At 37.4% G+C, this 21141-nt stretch overlaps 1 protein-coding gene and 1 long non-coding RNA gene across 6 annotated transcripts in view; both read right to left on the reverse strand.

Moving 5' to 3' along the window:
* Positions 1-2119, reverse strand: part of tmem51b (transmembrane protein 51b) — a 28440-nt gene extending 26321 nt beyond the window's left edge. Inside the window, exon 1 of one of the 2 annotated variants that reach the window (XM_026935701.3) lies at positions 1933-2119. The gene's annotated coding sequence lies outside the window, so the exon portion shown is untranslated. Of the gene's footprint in view, positions 1-1892 lie in introns of both variants that reach the window. The other variant, XM_053227205.1, reaches the window with a different exon arrangement.
* A 9728-nt stretch (positions 2120-11847) lies between these two features.
* On the reverse strand, positions 11848-20863 carry LOC113539716 (uncharacterized). 4 transcript variants are annotated; one of them, XR_004580268.2, is made up of 13 exons: positions 20558-20863; positions 19596-19781; positions 18050-18283; positions 17411-17561; positions 16763-17297; positions 16246-16358; positions 15918-16040; positions 14106-14169; positions 13815-13874; positions 13613-13718; positions 12666-12771; positions 12456-12514; positions 11848-12111 (listed from the first exon to the last, which is right to left on the reverse strand). It is a non-coding gene; the product is annotated as an uncharacterized LOC113539716 (long non-coding RNA). The 4 variants fall into 4 exon arrangements; XR_003403962.3 differs by having other exon boundaries at positions 13815-13892; XR_004580269.2 differs by lacking the exon at positions 15918-16040.
* Between the last annotated feature and the right edge of the window lie 278 nt (positions 20864-21141).

The raw sequence follows: 21141 nt of genomic DNA on the forward strand, positions 1-21141 counted from the left end.
CCTAGTTAAGTGGAGCGCACCATAAACAGCAGCAAATGAGCTGACATCAAACACCACCCATTTTCTATTTCTCTCAACACTCTCAAATATACATTCTTGCAAGACATTTTTTTTCATTTCTGACTTTTTTCTGGCGGCCACGGTAAATTTTATAAGTTGTCCGAAAAAGCTGCAGCCCACGACCTTTTCATTTTTACCTCCGACTGCAATTTCAAAGTGTCTCAGTCTGGCTGGAAAAACGCGGATCTGGCATGTAGCGTGAACGCGAGATGTCAGTGGGTGTGATGATTTATAAGGTATGCTAGCTGACAAAGAGCTGAGCTGACACAGAAATAGATTATTTAGCTAACTGACGTGTCTACATTCGCCATAACCTGAAGAAAAAAAATCCTTCAATTTTGATAATGTTGATGGAGTGTACAGGCGATGTCACGGCGACATTAGACGTCAGTCGTCACGGCTACGTGTTAGAGGTGAGCTCAATGTGTGCGGTGGCTTGGCGGCGACGGAGCTGATATTATAAGAATAAGTATAAATAAATAAATAAAAATAAATAAATAAGAAATTGATATTTTTATTTTGCTCCTGGATAACGTACGCCTGGATGGTAACGCGTGTATAAGCTTATGGATAACGTCCGTCTCGCCTCCGATAGCATAGCATTATATTATCCTATATTAACCTATTAGCTTTATTCCTATTCTGCCCCAAGGAAGGCTTTAAGATGGTAATGACCATGAACAAACAAAACCTGGGGGAAGCATTACAAATCCGTCTCCCTAGGTCTAGGACTATGATCTTGGAAGGCTTTAGTATAACACCCCTGCATGTGAGCAAACAGCTAATTACTAGTAGATCTTTATTACAAAGTTATTATTTCCAGAAGGCTATTTTGTTTGATGAACTGGATATGTAGGCTACAGGAGACAGTGGTGGAATAAATATTCAGATCCTTTACATAAGTAAAAGTACTAACACCACACAATGAAAATATTCCACTACAGGTAAAAGTCCTGTATTCAAAAACCTACATAAGGAAAGTATTATTAGCAAAATGTACTTAAAGAATCAAAAGTAAAAGTACTCATTGTGCAGTAAAATGGCCCTGACAGTGTGTTACTATTATAGCATATATGATTTTTTTATTTTTATTTATATCACTGCTGCATAAATGTTTAAGGTGTTTAAGGTAGGTGTTTAAGGTTGAGATAATTTTAACTACTTTATATACTGAATGTCATCAGGCGCATGTTCCCTGCGCCATTACTTTGAAGCTGCCCGTAGGTCATGACTATGAAGACCGCTGTCATTTTATGACTTCGGGGATCATTCAATCCCCGATGTTTGGGGTAGCCTAATGATATCGTTGATATCATTGTTAGTTCAAAGTGTTATTGGTTATAAATGTGTATAAACATTTAAATGATGACCTAAACCTTGACTGTCTGTTATTCCTCCTACCAAAGAAAAATTTCAGTCTAATATGATATTAATTAATCTTTATATTAGTATTGTATACATGATTTTATGCCATAGCTTTGGTCAGAGTTTTATGGGATATAACTGCAGTGATGAAAGTAGATTTGACTTCTAACTGGTGATGTCAGTCTGTTCGCTAGCTTCGCTAGAACATGGACTTTAACAATATTTTTCCATCATTCAGGGAATGTTGTTTTTAATGTCATTTTCACATTTCTGGGACAAACTGGTCTAATTCACAGGATTTATAGATTTAGTATAGCATATATAGTATAGCATGGATTTCTCTCTGGAAGTTCAGTCTGTGCAGGTAAAATCATAACCACAAACATTCAGAGACCTAAACCAATTGCATCTATGTTGCATGGTGCCTTCAATCTCTGTACTTAAAGGTTTCTCTATGGAGTTTTTACCGAGTGTAGCTAGGTGCTGGCCATATACAGGAGGATCTACCTGGAGCCAAACAGTCTGCAGTCTGTCATCAGTGATCTAGGACACAGTGAGAACATCCACCTTCATTTCTCAGCTTATCACCCAGCAGCAGAACCTGGATGGTGTTGAAAGTGGTTGAGAAGTTTGCTGTAGTTCAACTTCTTCTATTGTGAAGCAGTTGGTAGCTTGCAAAGCTATGCTTTCAAAGTAGCTTCCCCAACACTTACCACAACACTAATCTGGGAGCAAAGTGCAATGGGTCCTTATCTATACTGTATATTGTCCTCCATCTACAAGTCAAAGTCTGCAACATTCTATGTGCATACAGCCAAAATTCATAATGTGTGTGCAAATAGACCTATATTGGGGATTTATTATTTACCATTTTACTGTTGTGGATTAGTAATGGGATTTGACTTGCATAATATTTAGGATCCATTTTGTATGTTCTGCCTTTTTTCCTTTTCGTTTTTATGTATGAATTGAGTTCTGTGACATCAAGAAGAAGATATTGGTTGTAATTGGGTTGTATCACTGCACTTAATGAAATGCAAAAGCCAGGTGTACTGTAAGTGCCTGCTGTACAACAGTCTTAGAGCATTGATTACTGACTTCTTGAAGATGTTTAATGACTGTGTACAAGATATTTTGTAGTTTGTTGTCTAATTGAATTTGAGTTTGATTACTTTAGATCCATGTTTATTTTGATAAGTATTTTCATTTCTTAGTTAGTTATTTAGTTTATTTTTTGTTTGTTTAGGTTATTTTGATTATCGTTTGTTTTATTTTTGTTTTTTGTTTTTTTGTAAGAGTAGGGTAAGGCTATAGGTATCATGTTGTATAAGTAGGTGGGCAGGAATAGGACCAGCATGCACTGGAGGAGGGGCTATGTTTTTTTTTTGCCAGATCAAGAGAGGCAGCAGGAGCCAGGATTGTTTGTTCTTTTGTTTTCTTGCTTGCGTTGAATAAATAAACCAGCAAACGCACAGATTGTGTTTGGACAATGGACTTCTTTTGCTTGTGTACACTACATGCCTGTGGTGCATCATTGGTTCTTTGATTATAAATTTGAATTTGATTTTTGACAAATAGCCATTATAGGCTCATTGGTTATGTTATGATATATGCCCAGATGATGTAGGCCCAGCTCACAACAATGCATTTTGTGACCATTTAAACCAGATTAGGAGATGGACAAATATTTTGTGATTGGGAGATGCTGAAAATATGAAACATACTGTGTCTTTTCTTTTTACCATCAAAGTTTTTATTAATTTTTCTTTTCATTCAGTCATTATACATACGCATGAATGTCTTATGTTATCAGTATTGTGTAAGTCAACTATTTATCCAATTATTTTGAAATATTAGGGAAAAACTGAGTTATGGAATTCACTATCAATCTCTATAGAAAACTGAATAGTTTTTGCCTTAAAATACATGGTATCAACAAACTGGCCACAGCTGTAAAAGCTGAGGCTGTGGTCCCAATAAGCCCAATTTCATTTGGTCATAATTATTTTTTGCTAAAAGACTGCCAATTTGGAGCTATAGTCTTAACCTATTTATCCCCTCTATCTTCACTGTCTGCTATTACAACTAAGCCTGCTAATGAAAGGCTCACTGTTGCCAAGCAACTATACTGACATGGAGGCTCCTTGCTATAACCAAATCAGTCAGGTAGCCATAACGTTGCTGCGTTCATTGCTTCTCCCGTGGCTTCTCCCTTAGCTTCTCCCATAGCTTCTCACGCCCATTCCCTGACGAGAGGGGTCTCTAACTTCATTGGTCACCGCGTCAGTTCACGGCAAGGTAAGTGACAAGCGACACGATTCGTTCATTCAAACAACGAATATGCTGATCCATTCAAAAATATACATAGGAAATTAGTATTTAGTAGTATAACCTAGTACAGGTTTGTGACATAAAATGGATATAAAAGTCTACACACTCCTGTTAAAAGGGCAGGGTTTTGTGATGTAAAAATAAATAAATAAACCAATATCAGTCATCTTGGTTTTTGTCAAGATAGAGGGAATCATGGATAACGCCATATGTACAAATATACAGTATACACCACTGCTGTTCAAAAACTGAAAAATATTTATATAAATATGTTTAAAATATGCCATACAAAATAACTTGACATTACTGCTCTTCAATAAAAAATTAATCTATAAGAATGTATTTTTCCGCTGCTTCATGAGACACAACCCCAGGACAGGAATTTCGGCTGATAGCAGCACAGAGTGGCTTGTTTTGCCTGACTGGTCACTCAGAATTCAAAAGTCAAAATAGGTGCAAGTGGGGGTGGAGGAGGAGAAGGGTGGGGTAGTGAAAAAAGGCGGGCGGAAGTACGTACGTTAAATCGAAACCGAGAGCGACGGAGACACATTGGGTAATTTATTTGGAATTAATTTTATTAATTCCAAAGTTACAGCTTGTTTAGTATGAAATTCCCTCTTTTTATTAGTGATGGGTCGTTCTTGAACGATTCGTTCATTTTGAACGAATCTTTAATGTGACTCGGGAAGAACGAGTCGTCTCGGGGAGTGATTCGTTCAGTCGCGCATGCGCAACATCCTATAGGTTCTGTACTGGAATTAGTTCACCTGTTTCGAGTCTTCGGGTCTGAGTCGTTCGTTCATCACGTGACAGCCCCATAAGCTTAAGCAATGCAGTCTGAGCCGGAAAGAGAATTGATTAGTTCATCTCTCGAGTCTTTCGAGTCGTTCGTTCTTTTGCCACGTGACATGACAGCATTGGATAGAGAAATTAGTTAATTTACAAAAGACCGAACCACTCGAAAGACTCGTGAACTAATCAATTCTCTTTCCGGCTCAGACTGCATTGGTTATGGGGCTGTCACGTGATGAACGAACAAATCAAACCCAAAGACTGGACTAAAGATCCACAGGTAAACAATGAATTAATGTTTTCTGTTTCTTATAGCATTATAGTTTTGTCTTGTTTGTATTGTGATCAACGTTTGCGTAAGTAGTAGATGTGTTAGGGAAGTAACACGTAACATTTTAATTATATTTTGCTAAAATGAACGAAATGACTCGAAAAAAGATTCGTTCATTTTGCTGAACGAGACTCAAAGGTCCGAGTCGGTAAAATGATCCGAACTTCCCACCACTACTTTTTATTTCACTGATCCTGGTGGATCCAGGGGTGGGGCCAGAGGGGAATTGGCCCCAGCTGAAATCTGATTGGCCCGTGAAATGCCCCTGTCCTGTCACTCATCGCTGATCTACGTCGAAGCACTCCATTGGCTGAGTCGGTTCGTTTGAAATTCAACCCACGGGGGTGAGTGGAAGACGGGTCCGTTGGTTCCCTTTCGAGGTTAGCGGGAAACTACAAACAACTGCATCGTGAATGTAACAGTCATGACTTTTGGGAGTGAGGATGAAGATTGGGATAATGGAGTAGCTTTCAAAAGAAAGAAAAAGAAAAGTGGAAATAGTAGTAATTTGAGCGGTTCAGGAGCAGAGTCTGATGAAACAGTCAAGAGAGCTAGAATAAATCAAAGTCCGAGGGCTGAAATCCAAGTCAGTAATTGGAAAGTTATAATTGGGTTTGCTGAGAACTTCCACCTTATATCAGTGGCTAAAGCTCTAGAAAAGGATGTAGGCAAAGTGAAGTTCACAAAGTATTTGAATAACAAGCACATACTTTTACACTCAGTGAATAGAGAACAACTAAATGCTCTACTGTAAATGAATACACTGGCTGGTAAAAAAGTAAAAACCCATGTACCTGGATCAGCTACTAGACATAGGGGAGTTATAACTGGAGTCCCACTATCTGTATCAATGGAGGAGATTAAAACAGGACTGAAAGGAGGGAAAGTACTTGATGCTAAATGTTTTACTAAAAAAAGAAAGCAGAAAAAGCAGAAATGTTGTCTGTAATCATCGACTTTGAACAAGTCCTCCCAAGGAAATTTATGCTAGGCCTCTACAGCTATCCAGGAAGAGAGTACATTCCTCCAGGATTAAGATGCTTTACATGTCAAAGAATGGGTCATACTGCCAGCCAGTGCAAAGGCAAATAAGTGTGGGAAAGATGTACCGATTAAATGTTGCAATTGTGGAGGAGATCACAGTGCAGCTTTTGGGGGATGTGCAGTACACAAATATGCAAGAGAAGTTCAAAAATTTAAAATACTAAACAAAGTTTCATATGCAGAGGCTGTTAAGTGGGTTAACAATGAACAGGCAGCAAAGGAAAACAGCAATGAAAAGAATAACACGGGAAACAGTAAGGATCCCCCTATTACTGTAAACAGACAGAGTCATCAGATAGGCCTACATGAGACCTCCCACAAGTGCAGAATAAAGGAGGGAACCATGTTAGTGGATAAAGTAAATTTTGTTGCATTGTTGCAATTTTGTTGGTCTACATCGGACTAGAACAAATGACAGGAATGAGAAAATTGAAACAATAGTAGAAGTAGCAAGAGAGTACCTTGGCATCTCAAGTACAGAATATAAAATTAGTGATATGTTCAGATTCTGCAGCTGCAATACAAAGTATAAAATCAGGACAAACTGTTCGAGAGGATCTTTTAATTGAGATTCATATGATCTTACTGAATCTACAGCAACTTGGAATAGATGTTCATTTCTGATGGATACCGGCACATGTTGGAATAGAGGGAAATGAAATTGCAGATAAACTTGCATTAAACAAAAATGATAATGATATTGTAGAAATTTGTTTTGGGAGATCAGAAGCAAAATCACTAATGCATCACGGAATAATGACATCTTGGCAGGAAATCTGGAATAACAACACTAAAGGTAGAGTCTATTACAAAATTCAGTGGTCTCTCAGAGTGAGAAATGATAGAGGTAAATGTAAGGACTTTGAGAGATGGAAATTTGATAATCAAGTGTGAAGATAAAAAACAACAAAGACGGCCTTGGGTCTAAAATCGATGATTGGACATACTGTATCATACACTCTACTGAATAGGAAATCTTGGGTAAGAGGAGTATTTACTGGAATACCTACGGATGTCCCTGCTGATAAAATCAAAAACTATATTGAAGGGGGTAAGGTAATTGGAGTACAGTGACTACAGTATGTAAGAAACAAAGACAGGATGGATAGTCTACCGGTAGTGATACATTTTCATGAAGAAAAAATGCCAGATAGAGTTAAAATTTAGAAAAAACTAAGAAAACAAACAAAAAAAATAGAGAAACAAAGTATCAGAGTAATAAGATAGTATAATCCTTGTAATAGATTAAGTAAAGAGTTACAAAAGGTCACTTGGACAGGAAAGCAAAAAATAATTTGGTGTGGAGATTTTAATGCACATAGCACTCTGTGGGAAAGCAATAATAATGATCACAATGGCAATATTGTAGAAGAAATAATAGCCAACAAAGTATGTTTAAAGATTAGTATGTTTAAATGATAGCAGAAATACAAGAATAGATTTGGCACAGGGAGTTGGATCAGCTATAGATCTAACATTGTTATCTGAAGAGATGGCAAGGTTATGTGTGTGGGATGTTTGAGAAGATAATATAATGGGTAGTGATCATTATATAATCACATGTAAAATAGGTATGAAGGTTTCTGAATATAATAAAAAAAAACAGGGTTCCAAGATGGAGATTCAAAAAGGCAAATTGGGAAGCATATAAATATCTTAGTGAGGTAGAATTAACAGGATTAGAATTAAAGTCAGTGGAAGAAATAGAAGAGATTAATGGGAAAATGTGTGAAGTATTGTATAAGATAACAGACAATGTTATAGGAAAAAAGAGAAAGTGTAAAAAGTGGAAAGCAGTACCCTGGTGGCCAGATCAATGTAGTAATGCTGTGCAAAATAGGAATAAAGCATTTAGAAAGATCAGAATGACTTATCTGTACGGAGACTTTAGTAAGTATAACAAAGCACAAGCTGAAGTAAGTAGAATAATTCGAGCAGCTAAAAGGAAGTACTGGAGAGATTGGTGCAGCACAATAGGAGGAGATACCGACATTAGCGAAGTATGGTGTACAATAAGAAAAATGGGTGGAATATATAAAAATCATACTTAACCTGTCTTTAAAAAATGATGAAGGAAGAATAGCTGTGACAGACAATGAAAAAGCAGAAATGTTGGCGGAAGTGTTTGTTAGAATACACAGTGACGATAATGTATCAGAAGATATAAAAAAGTATAGAGAGCAGAATAAGAGCCAGAATCCAGATGTGCTGGTGAAAAGAAATTCTTCTGGAGACACTTTAGATAAAGAATTTACCTTATACAAACTGAAAAGAGCTGTAGGAGGAGTTAAGCATACATCTCCTGGCAAAGATGATGTTACACAATGATTCAACATCTGTCAGATAGATCTTTTAACATAATCCTAAGTCTGTTTAACAAGACATGGAATGCATGGAAAGATCCCTGCTTCATGGAAGCATGGAATTATTGTGCCAGTAGGGAAACCTGGAAAGGATAAATCCAATCCAATAATTACAGACCCATTGCACTAACCGCTAATTTATGTACACTGATGGAAAGAATGATTATTTACAGAGTAAATTATATAATGGAACTAAAAGGAATTCTCTCTCCATATCAGAGTGGATTTCGGGCATGTCGGAGTGCTATGGATGCTGTATTATATCTGGAAACAGATATTTGGAAAGCACAAGCAAATAAAGAAGTAATGGTAAGGGTATTTTTCGACACTGAGAAGGCATATGGTATGCCTTGGAAAGAGGGGCTTCTAATAAAACTTAAATATGGGAATTTGAGGAAAGATGTATAACTGGATTATGGATTTTCTTCTTGAAAGAACAGTACAAGTGAGGATAGGGGGAGAGTATTCTAAGATTTACAAGATAGACAATGGAACTCCTCAAGGGAGTGTATGTAGTCAAGTACTATTTAATATCAAGATAAATGATGTTTTTAATAATATTAACGGAGACATGGAAAGGTCACTTTATGCAGACAATGGGGCGATATGGAAAAGAGGACATAATATATCGTATGTGTCACAAAGTTTACAGAAAGCAATTGATAAAGTTTCAATAGTAAAATATCTTGGTGTATGGATGGAACCTAGATTGACATTTGGAATACACGCTAAAAAGCTGATTGTGAAATGCAAGCAAGAGTAAATATTCTATGATGTTTATCAGGAGTGGAATGGGGAGCTTGTAGATTGTCACTGAAAATAATATACTGTACATTAATCAGATCATGTTTGGGCTATGGAAGAATAATTTATGGATTTGCATCTGCAACCATAATTAAAAAGATAGAAGCACTACAGGCTCATGCCCTAAGAATATGCTGTGGTGCTTCTAGAACATCTCCAATTCCAGCATTGCAGGTAGAAGTTGGGCAGGCTCCTTTATACCTTCGTAGGTACAAACTGAGAATGAATTATTGGGCTAATGTGAAAGGTCATAAAAGAAAATCATCCAGTGAAGAGCGTGTTGAGGGAGCGTTGGGAATATGGAAATAATAACATAAAAAGCTTCAGATGGACTGCTAACAGGGAAGCACAGATAGTTGGTATTGCAGAATATGCAGTCAGCCCTACTGTGGTCTTATCTATTGTTCCCCTGTGGACGTATCCTATGCCTATAATTGACCTACAATTGCAAAACAAAATTAAGATCAGTATTTAGATCATGTGTATTCATCAAGACTACATACTGTATATACACTGATGGATCCAAAGATCCGCCCTATGGTTGCATAGCTGCTGCAGTATATATTCCAATATCTCAAAACAGTATTAAGAAAAGAATAACTGATCACATATCTGTGTATGCAACAGAATTAATTGCCATGATGTTAGCTCTTCAGTGGGTAGAAGATGTAAAACCAAGGACAGTAGTAATATGTACTGACTCTCATGCAGCATTATCAAGCCTTGCAAGTGGATTACATTCAAGGCAAGACATTATATATATGAGATTCTTGAAAGTTTGTTAAGAATAAATAATGCAAGCCTAATAACGTTTTTGTGGGTACCAGCTCATGTGGGAGTGGAGGGTAATGAAACTGTTGACAAATTAGCTAAGCAATGCCCCGGAATCTGGTTTGCCAACCGCGATAAAACCTCACATGAAGAAGAAGAAGAAATAATTCAACCCGCATAGCCGTTTCTTTCTATTGCATCTCGTAATGGCTGCTGCTCAGGCTGCGTTTTCGTCATCCTCGTCCACTTAAGCTTCAGTGGTAAGTACATATTCATCACTTTAACTAACGTTAAACGTCAAAGGATATTAGTGTTGCTGTCACTTCTCTTTGTCTAACATTAGGAAGCTAGTTAGCTACAACACCACACTAGTTAGTTTATTAGCTATTGTTGGATGGTAGCTCGCTGGCTAATTAGGTTTCACACATTAGTTCACAGCTGCATAGTTCAGGGAAGTAAAATATAGCGGCTGACACATAAAACCTATAATGTTTGGTGATGCAACACAGCCACAATCATTAATTGTTGTAAATAAAACTAATGCTGTGTCCCGTATAAGTCGGAGCTGGGAAGTGCACAGAGACTTCGACACAGGGTTCTGATTTGAATGGAACGCAGCATAGCACTAACGTTAATCAGTGAAGCAAATTTTTAAAATAAGCTTTTTTTTTGTATTGACTGTAGTGTTTGGTAGATGTAGAAAACATGAAGAGAAATTAAAGAGACATTCTATGGTTCCTGAGCAGACAGAAGCTCAGCCTGACAATGACAGCAGTCAGTGTGAGAAAAAGGAGAGAATGAGGGAGAGTCAAGCTGCCATCAGCAGCAAAGAGCAGCTCCCACCCCCTTTTTTTTTTTTACCAGGTTAGCAAATTTTAGGCACAGCAAGATAAAGGACAACAAGTGAAAGTAACTGTAGCCTATATTCTATACGTGACACTCAGGTTTACAATTTATAACACTGATGGGTGAGAGATGAAAAGAAAATATTTCTTGTCATTAATTCTTGTCCCCTATAATGATTAGGTCTGAAGTCACATCCTCTTCTGTAGAGCTTAACTTCCGGGTGAACGCTGGCGCTGTTAGCTGCCGCTGCTCAGGGAGGGAATTTTAACTTTTTAGTACTTCTGAATGTTCATACACTTATGAATGCATTGATGAACTGTTTTAAACCGTTTTAAAAGTGACACCCTGATTTGTGTATCCGCGCTGATTCGGCGGGTTTGCACGCTGGTTGATCGTGTTGATGTTTTCTGCGGTTGCCAGTGTTGTGCCGAAAAAAGCATCCCTACCGCGAAATGCACCCCTGTCGCGGGAACGCGCATTTGGAGATAGACGCCTCACAACGGAAAGAAAAGAAATAACAGCCGCCGTTATCATTAGCGTTCGCATTCTACGTCGCATTTGTTTTCATTAAAGTCCAGATATAATTAGTAAGTATGGTGGAATATTGTTTAAAAAGCTGTGTATAAAAAAGTGTAGTATAAAAGAAGCTTGTAAGGTGGCATATACTGTAACAATGTATCAACAACATAATGTAACACATTAGTATTTTGTGTTTGCGTGAAATGAAAAAAAAATTTATTGACTTTTTGTTTAGATTGGATGCTATTTAAAAAATGGGCTTTTGCATAGGCTTCTTCTGAGCTCACACACTTAAATATAACAAATGTAATGCTTTTCACGGCAAGCCCCTCTGCCAGGAAACGCACCCCCTCATATCTCCCTCTAGGAAAGTGCCACAAACATGAAACTCACCCCACTTCACCACATCGGCCCTACGGCTATACCCTCCAAATTATCTGACACTGGCACCAACATTTTCACCACCTCCCATTGAGGTAGTGTTATATGAAGGAAGTTTTAAGTCTAGTGGTTGAACATATTCACCCATATTCAATTTTTTGGGAAATGCATACACAAACTCGTTGGGAGCATACACAATTTGTGTATGCTCCCAACGAGTTTGTGTATGCATTTCCCAAAAAATTGTAATAAAGTACTGAAAACCATCTCAAGTTTTTATTTTTTTAATGAATTAACTTTAGAAATAATAATTAAATAATAAAATTAAATTTACTAAGTAATAAATTAAATACTATCAAAATACTGTTGTCACGGGTAATAAATCAAAAGACAGTACAACAAGGGACACCATTGTGCACATGCCGGACACAAGTACTCCTCATCCACTGGAGGCCTGTTCACGCATTCATGGTGGTACCACCTTTCACAGCCATCACAGTAAACCTGGGAAAACAGGGTCATGTAGTGGTCTGTATGTTTTGAATTGTAGGGTATCTCTAAATACAGTATACGTGATCTTTAGATTAACTGACTGCTAATATTCTTACTATTCCTTTGATTTCTGGAAGTTCTCACCAACATAATGTTGTGTTCTGACTACAATTAGAAATTATTAACATCATACCTTGTATAAAGTAAGTAATGACACATTTCTTCACAGAATTAGCACAATATTTATTATGCAAAGTAGATGATGCAGAAAATGTGGTAATTACTACTGCAACCCTAAAAAAGTTCAGTAAAAAAATTCTTTTCATTTTTTACATTTTGCAATGTGAATAAATTACCCATTGTGCTTCATCCTGGTCCTCCATTCCACAGTAAAAGTACAGACTGCTTAGATCATCTGTTAGGACAAACAGTATTCAACAAATATATTCACACTAATACAATTTGCATTGCACAGCACTAATTAAATAGCTGCATATTTACAATATAAAATGCATAAAACCAACAACATGAAGTGATTGACAATGTTGAGCAAAAAGGAAACAGACCAGATTCTCTGAGGAGGGAAGTGGCTATGTCCAGCCTCAACTTGTCCACTGCCTTCTGTGAAGTGTCAATATTTATTGCCTCCCCCTGTAAAATTTTCTCTGCAAACTGAAGATAACTTTAATTAGCTGAATGGCATAATGAATGCATGGCCTATAACTTTTTCTTTTTTAATTAATTACATTTTATTTTCTAATTAAAGTATTTAATTTCATGTTTGATTTCTTTATAGTCAAGTATTAAATATAGTGTGCAGTATAGAATTATCATATTGTGAAACTGCATTTTTCCATCTTAAAAACATATCTAAACTATGCCATATGCTCTCAATGTCAAATGCAGAAATGTTAATTAATGCATTCATTACCTATAGGCTAGATTATTGTAATGATTTACTGGGTGCTTACTCTGCACGCTTAATAAACAAACTCCAGCTGGTTCAAAATGCAGCCACTAGAGTTCTTACTAGAACCTCTTATCGCATTATAGTCCTTCATGCCTGCTGCAATCTCAAAACACTGGCCAGCTGAATATACCTAGAATATCAAACATAAATTTTACGCTAAAATTAGTCTGTCCGTTTCATTGTTATTCTGAGGTCACCACAGTCATCTGGATCCAGTCTGTATCCAGTCCAGATGATCACAGTAGTCACCCGTTATACATCTTTATAGATGAACTGGACTCATTCCATAATTGTAATTCCAAAAAATGGACTGTTTAGTATTGTCCTCTTTCTTGAACTGTTTTACAGCAGAATTGAATGTTGTTTGCATTAAGACATTTCTTTTATGTGTATGACTGTAAAGCCACTTTGACCAATCTTATTATATAAAGCAATATATAAATAAAGGTGACATGACACCTTAAAACCTCCATCAGGATGTATAAAAGCAGGTCAAGATCTTTACTGTAATTGTTACTGATGGTAACCGCATTTCACACTCACTTTTAAGGCCAGGATACCACAGGATGTGCGATCTTGCTGACATCTATGAGGGAGATTGCTGCATGTCCACCTTGACACATTGCAGCCTTATTTCCTCATGAATGCTCTAAAGGAAGTAAATAGTATGTGTAAAATATGTTTTACATCATTATTTAACAACTCAAAAGACACAAGTACTACTACATTTTAAAGTCAAGTTTACCTTGTAGACATCTTAATCTTTGTCAGTTTCCCCTAGTGGATCGAGGAATAGGGTTCTCTTCTAATGTGGGTACATAACCTTTTATTATTGACATGGAACAATATAGATTAAGCAGAAACACATGGTATTAGTTATATTAGTGAAATTGTACAATATGGGGTATTGTAGATCAATTTTACTAACTGAGTGCATGTCTGCATTGCCCAATATAATTATGAGGAGTTTATACAGTACATCACTATAGATACAGAGCTAGGGTTAGTTAGGGTTGTGCAATGCTCTTGTTCTCACCAACATCCAGTGATGGTGCTCATTCACAATTCCCACAATAACTTTGTTTTGCCATTGGATCAATCTGAAAGTAGTCACAAGAAATACAAAAATCCCTGTTACTTCAAAAATGTATATTTGCAACATTTACAAAATGTGAAATTTACATTACAATCCAGTACATACAATCAGGTCCATAAATATTGGGACATCGACACAATTCTAACATTTTTGGCTCTATACACCACCACAATGGATTTCAAATGAAATGAAGATGTGCTTTAACTGCAGACTGTCAGCTTTAATTTGAGGGTATTTACATCCAAATCAGGTGAACGGTGTAGGAATTACAACAGTTTGCATATGTGCCTCCCACTTGTTAAGGGACCAAAAGTAATGGGACAGAATAATATCATAAATCAAACTTTCACTTTTTAATACTTGGTTGCAAATCCTTTGCAGTCAATTACAGCCGGAAGTCTGGAACGCATAGACATCACCAGACGCTGGGTTTCATCCCTGGTGATGCTCTGCCAGGCCTCAACTGCAACTGTCTTCAGTTCCTGCTTGTTCTTGGGGCATTTTCCGTTCAGTTTTGTCCTCAGCAAGTGAAATGCATGCTCAATCAGATTCAGGTCAGGTGAATGACTTGGCCATTGCATAACAGTCCACTTCTTTCCCTTCAAAAACTCTTTGGTTGCTTTTGCAGTATGCTTTGGGTCACTGTCCATCTGCACTGTGAAGCGCCGTCCAATGAGTTCTGAAGCATTTGGCTGAATATGAGCAGATAATATTGCCCGAAACACTTCAGAATTCATCCTGCTGCTTTTGTCAGCAGTCACATCATCAATAAATACAAGAGAACCAGTTCCATTGGCAGCCATACATGCCCACGCCATGACACTACCACCACCATGCTTCACTGATGAGGTGGTATGCTTAGGATCATGAGCAGTTCCGTTCCTTCTCCATACTCTTCTCTTCCCATCACTCTGGTACAAGTTGATCTTGGTCTCATCTGTCCATAGGATGTTGTTTCAGAACTGTGAAGGCTTTTTTAGATGTCGTTTGGCAAACTCTAATCTGGCCTTCCTGTTTTTGAGGCTCACCAATGGTTTACATCTTGTGGTGAACCCTCTGTATTCACTCTGGTGAAGTCTTCTCTTGATTGTTGACTTTGACACACATACACCTACCTCCTGGAGAGTGTTCTTGTTCTGGCCAGCTGTTGTGAAGGGTGTTTTCTTCACCAGGGAAAGAATTCTTCGGTCATCCACCACAGTTGTTTTCCGTGGTCTTCCGGGTCTTTTGGTGTTGCTGAGCTCACTGGTGCATTCCTTCTATTTAAGAATGTTCCAAACAGTTGTTTTGGCCACGCCTAATGTTTTTGCTATCTCTCTGATGGGTTTGTTTTGTTTTTTCAGCCTAATGATGGCTTGCTTCACTGATAGTGACGTCTCTTTGGATCTCATCTTGAGAGTTGACAGCAACAGATTCCAAATGCAAATAGCACACTTGAAATGAACTCTGGACCTTTTATCTGCTCATTGTAATTGGGATAATGAGGGAATTACACACACCTGGCCATGGAACAGCTGAGAAGCCAATTGTCCCATCACTTTTGGTCCCTTAACAAGTGGGAGGCACATATGCAAACTGTTGTAATTCCTACACCGTTCACCTGATTTGGATGTAAATACCCTCAAATTAAAGCTGACAGTCTGCAGTTAAAGCACATCTTGTTCGTTTCATTTGAAATCCATTGTGGTGGTGTATAGAGCCAAAAATGTTAGAATTGTGTCGATGTCCCAATATTTATGGACCTGACTGTACCTGTATTCTTCCAAATTTTCCCTGCCAGACTGCAGCCATTGCATAGCTGTCAATAACAGCTGCTTCACCAGCATTGCATTGGTTGTATTTTCGAATAAGCATTGTTAAATATGCATTGATCACCTATGAAAAATTGTCACACAAATGACATTGTGTTAGACAGAGTCATCGTAATAATACCAACTGTATTGTTGTAGTGTTGCTGAAGTTCCTTGCATGACTTAAGGTCTTTGTGTTGCAATACAGTGTGTTGTGACTGTCATTTTTGAAATACTAGGCATTAGGGAGTGGAAAGTGATAATTCTGGACAATAACAAAAAAGGGATACCTCACTCAAGCTCCTTGTTGGGACCAGTCTTCTCAATGTCCCAATAAAAGTTTGTATGCGTCAACTTTGGAAAAAAGTACATGCACATCTTACCCTGCCCATGCCTCATGCACCTTTAAAAAAACACAGTAAAACATTATAGTGTATAACATTATTAAAGGGATAGTGCACCCAAAATGAAAATTGTCATCATTTACTCCCCATGAAGTTCTTCTAAACCTGTGTAAATTACTTTGTTCTGCTGAACACAAGGGATGATATTTTGAAGAATGTGGGAAACAGAACAGTTATAGGGGACCATGGTTTTCCACAGTAGGAGTATTTCCACAGTAGGAAAACCAATTCTATGGAAATTCTATGTATAATGTTTCTTCAAATTATCTTCCTTTCTGTATAAATAAATTTATACAGGTTTGGAACTACTTGAGGCTAAGTATTTGATGACAGAATGCTTATTTTCTGGTGAACTTTGTACTAATTACTACTGAAATAAAAAAAACCCCATCATACTACCTACATCTTTCAACTGAGGTGGCTGCTAAGACAGGGCCTGTTGAGGTTGGTGATGCTGTGGAGGCTTGTGCAGCTGATGAGGCTGACACTGCAGATGAGGCTGGTGAGGCTGGTGAGGAGGAGGCTGGTGCTGCTGTGGAGGCTGGTGCGGATGAGGCTGGTGATTTTTTTATTTTATGAGGGATTTGGGGAAGCTCAACCCTTGCAATTTTTAAGTGATCTACATTGATTTTGCTAAAAACAGTCCCATCTTCTCCCAGCAGATCAGCACTTTTCCCCTGTAGTGCAATCACAGTGAAGGGTCCAATGAAGTTTGCCTCCAGCTTGCCACCTTTTCTCTGTTGGCTTCTTACATTTTGTCTCCACACCTGGTCCCCTATTTTTAAGGCCGGTTTAGGAGCACCATGCTTCAATCGCCTCGTTGTGCTCTGCTGCTGCTTGGTGACATTGCCATGAACAATATCCTTAATGTGATCAAGGTGCTTTATGTCTTCTGTCACACTTTCCTCAGTCACAACATCCTCAACACTGCTGTCTACCTGTGAACACATTTTTCTGTCTTTCATTCCATGTGTTCAACACTGTATTGATGGACTTAAATATAAACTCATAAATATAATATTATTTTATGTTTATATTGGAGTTTACCAACCATGAAGTGTTCTGGCACCTCTGTAGGGTACCGAGCCTCTCGCCCAAACATCAAAAAGAACGGGGAGAACTTAGTCCTCAGCCCAAACATGACAGCATCCAAGTACTCGTTTCAATTTTCACTTTTTTTGGCTACCATCTTGTTGAGAGCTCTAGAAAAAAAAAAAAAAAAAAGAATTTTAAACTGACAATAGGAAACAAACCCCCAAACAGATTTATTTTTATATTTATGGTACCACTTGCATTTGCTGCTGTAAATGGAAGACCACATGGTAAACATGACAATAATGAACATTAAGTTTATAGTGAATGTTTATAATGAATTTATGTTAAATCAGCCATTTGACTTACCTTTGTACCTTTGTTCATCCTCTCTACCAGTCCATTGGTTTGAGGATGGTAAGGTGAACAAAGGCTCCTTTTAATTCCCAAAAGTGCACATACATTTTTGTTTATTTGTTCATATAAAGAACATATTATAACAAATATTATCCAAATATTGAAATTTGTTTTTGAAAGGAATGCTGTGAGTGAAGGTGAAGATGTTTGTAATAGGAAACATTTTTTTGTAACTGAGGCGTACATCAAAACACAACTTTAATATTTCAGAAAAACATTTTAAAAGTATTTTTAAAAGTACCGCATTCACAAACTCCGAGCCTTGATCAGTCAATATTCTTTTTGGAGCCTCAAACTGGTGGAAAAATTTAATTATGCATTCAGCCACCTCAGCTGCTGTTTTGTTACGGAGAGGATAGGCTTGTGGCCATTTAGTCAGGTAGTCCACCATGACACAGATGTACTGATATCCACTTTTTGTGGTTTTCAGTTTACCTATTAGGCCCATGCCTATCAGTTCAAAAGGATGTGTAACCTGAAAAAAAAAAAAGCAGCAACAAAATAAATGACATTTCATTCTGGATATAGTGTTTTTGAGCATGCTGTTTAAATAAAATTGTTAGGCTTTAGTCAGTCAGAGCTTTCTTCCTTTCACATGCTCTGCTAAGAAGTGTGTAAAGATTGCTATGTATTTAGATCTGTATGTTATTGCTAGATATGTTTTGTGATAAAAGAACAGACATGTTGATTTCGATTATGTGTCAACAATAGCTACCTTTATCGGTGTATACTCCACCTCCTGTTTAATACTATGACCATATATATATATATACACACATATATATATATATATATATATATATATATATATATATATATATATATAAATAAATAAATAAATAAGAGTAACTATCTGCTTGCATTTTTCTGTCACTTCAAGAACCTTTATGCTCCCACATATTCCCACGCACTTTACCCTCTGTAGTGTGTGAAACTACAAATGATTTATCGGGAACCTGCATTTTAAAACATTGAAAGCTGCAAATTGGGGTTAGATTCCAAAAATGAAATGTATGGAAAAACAAGATTCTCAGCTCAGAGAGCCTTACAAATTATGTCAGAAGAGAGATATATATATATATACACAATATACATGCATCAGGTGTCATCTCGGGCTTTATTTGCTTATTCCAAATAAACATTTTTTTTTTTTTACCCATGTCTTGATTAGAATTTTTTCTTCATTTCATATGTTATCACAAAAAACAAAGTAGCACTTTCATGGATAAATGTGAACCATATAACCATATATGCTGGCTACATTGCTTGTAATTGAGATAAAAATCTACATCTGTTAAGTATTTTTACATAGATTATTATGGCTCTGTTGTTTTATAAACACAATATTGTGGGTCCAGCACACCCGCGAACGTTGGATCTCATTCACACACATTTCTCGAGGATCGGGCGAGAGCGCGTCTGCAAACAGCGGCACGTTTGACGAGAGAAAGGCGCCTGCGGAAAGCCCTTATATGGAGATAGCTTGGGCGTGTTTTATGCAAATGACTAAACTTGTTTACACGACCGCTTATTTATAATACTCCTAATTCTCTAACGTCAGAACTACACACATGAATTTGTTTAAGAACAAAATCATGTGGGTACACACGTGCTGTCAATTAGGCGGAGATTTTTTGTGAAATGTTCTGTTCCTGCAAATACGAAATTATCCACGCAATTCTCAGTAAATGAAACTAACAAAAATACAAACACAATGGAAAACATCAAAAGTGAAACTCAATAAAAAGCAATAAAAAGTGCCTATTTTCCTCAGTTGTAGTGCTTACCCATTTATCTATGTCAGCAGACATCCCAGGCCAGAAAAACCTTTTAGAAATTGCATCTCTGGTCTTTTTTTGTCCAGTGTGAGCACCTGTGGGGCTGTCATGAAAATTCCTAGAAATGGCGTTAGCCTCCGCTGTGCCTCTGACCACTTTTGTTTTCATGACCTTTCAAGTAGTACAGTGCTCCATCTATAAAATAAATTACAAATTTACATCCAATATATTAAACATTCGATTTGTGCCATTAAAACAAACTCTGTAATTACTTTCCTTCCCGAGATATAACAAGAAGAATTTTGGGAGCAGTGACGTCACTCTCCACCCCATGTCGTTTAAATCACCCCAAACAGGTGGCATTCGTTTGTGCTCAAATTGTGCTGGTTTGTGCCATTAAAACAAACGATGCAACTTCCCTTCATGAGATACAAGAGGAACGTTTTCGGCAGCGCTGACGTCACTCTCCACCCCACGTCGTCTAAATCGCTTCTAACCGGGGATGTTCGTTTGTGCTCGATTTGTGCTGTTTTGTGCCGTAGAAAGAAACAACATAACTTGTTCCCATCTTTAGAGATTGTTAGAGGACACGAGGGGAACATATGATGACAGCTGACTTTGTGCGGTTTTTAAATTTAAAACCTGGTTAAGCTAAAAAGCAAACCAGTTTTCAACTAACTGCTTACAAAAAGTTTAAACAAAATATTTATATGCAAGTTTAAAACAAATTACACTTTAATCTTCTCGAGCAAACGTTTGTTACAACGCAGACACTCAACTTCCTTAGTAGTGTAACATTTGTTTTGAATCAAATTAAAAACACTGGCATAAGAAATGATAATAAATACTTGCTTCAACAACAAACAAAAATGCAAACAATGATTTAATATAAAGTCGCAATATGGTTCAACATGCTAACAAAATTCTCAATAGTGCACACAAGTAGTACATACACGTCATCACATACAGACCTTTTATGTTATGGATTTGAGCTTGATTACGGCACTGGCAATAAAAGCTTTCCATACGTTAAAAAAAGAATAAACGTTAATAGCAGCAGCACGCGAACACAAACAAACTAGATATGTTTGTATCAGATGAACGGACAGCACCTTGCGTTGCCATCTGTGTCCTCCACAGATTTTGAGGTATGTCAGACTTTATAGACTAACGGCACCTGAAGCAAGGTTAGTTGTTTGTTATATTTAAGAAAAAAAAAACCTTGTAACCGCGTTTCTTTTAACAGCACAAACGAATGCCACCTGTTTGGGGTGATTTAAACGACATGGGGTGGAGAGTGACGTCACTGCCCCCAGTAATACCTGTTATTTCCAAGTCACGTAAAAACATACAGTGATCATTTTAGCTGCACAAACCAGCACAATTTGAGCACAAACGAATGCCACCTGTTTGGGGTGATTTAAACGACATGGGGTGGAGAGTGATGTCACTGCTCCCAAAATTCTTCTTGTTATATTTCGGGAAGGAAAGTAATTACAGGGTTTGTTTTAATGGCACAAACCGGCACAAATCGAGCACAAACGAACGGCACCGA

Source organism: Pangasianodon hypophthalmus, chromosome 20 (genome assembly GCF_027358585.1).
Source record: "Pangasianodon hypophthalmus isolate fPanHyp1 chromosome 20, fPanHyp1.pri, whole genome shotgun sequence".
NCBI lineage: Eukaryota > Metazoa > Chordata > Actinopteri > Siluriformes > Pangasiidae > Pangasianodon > Pangasianodon hypophthalmus.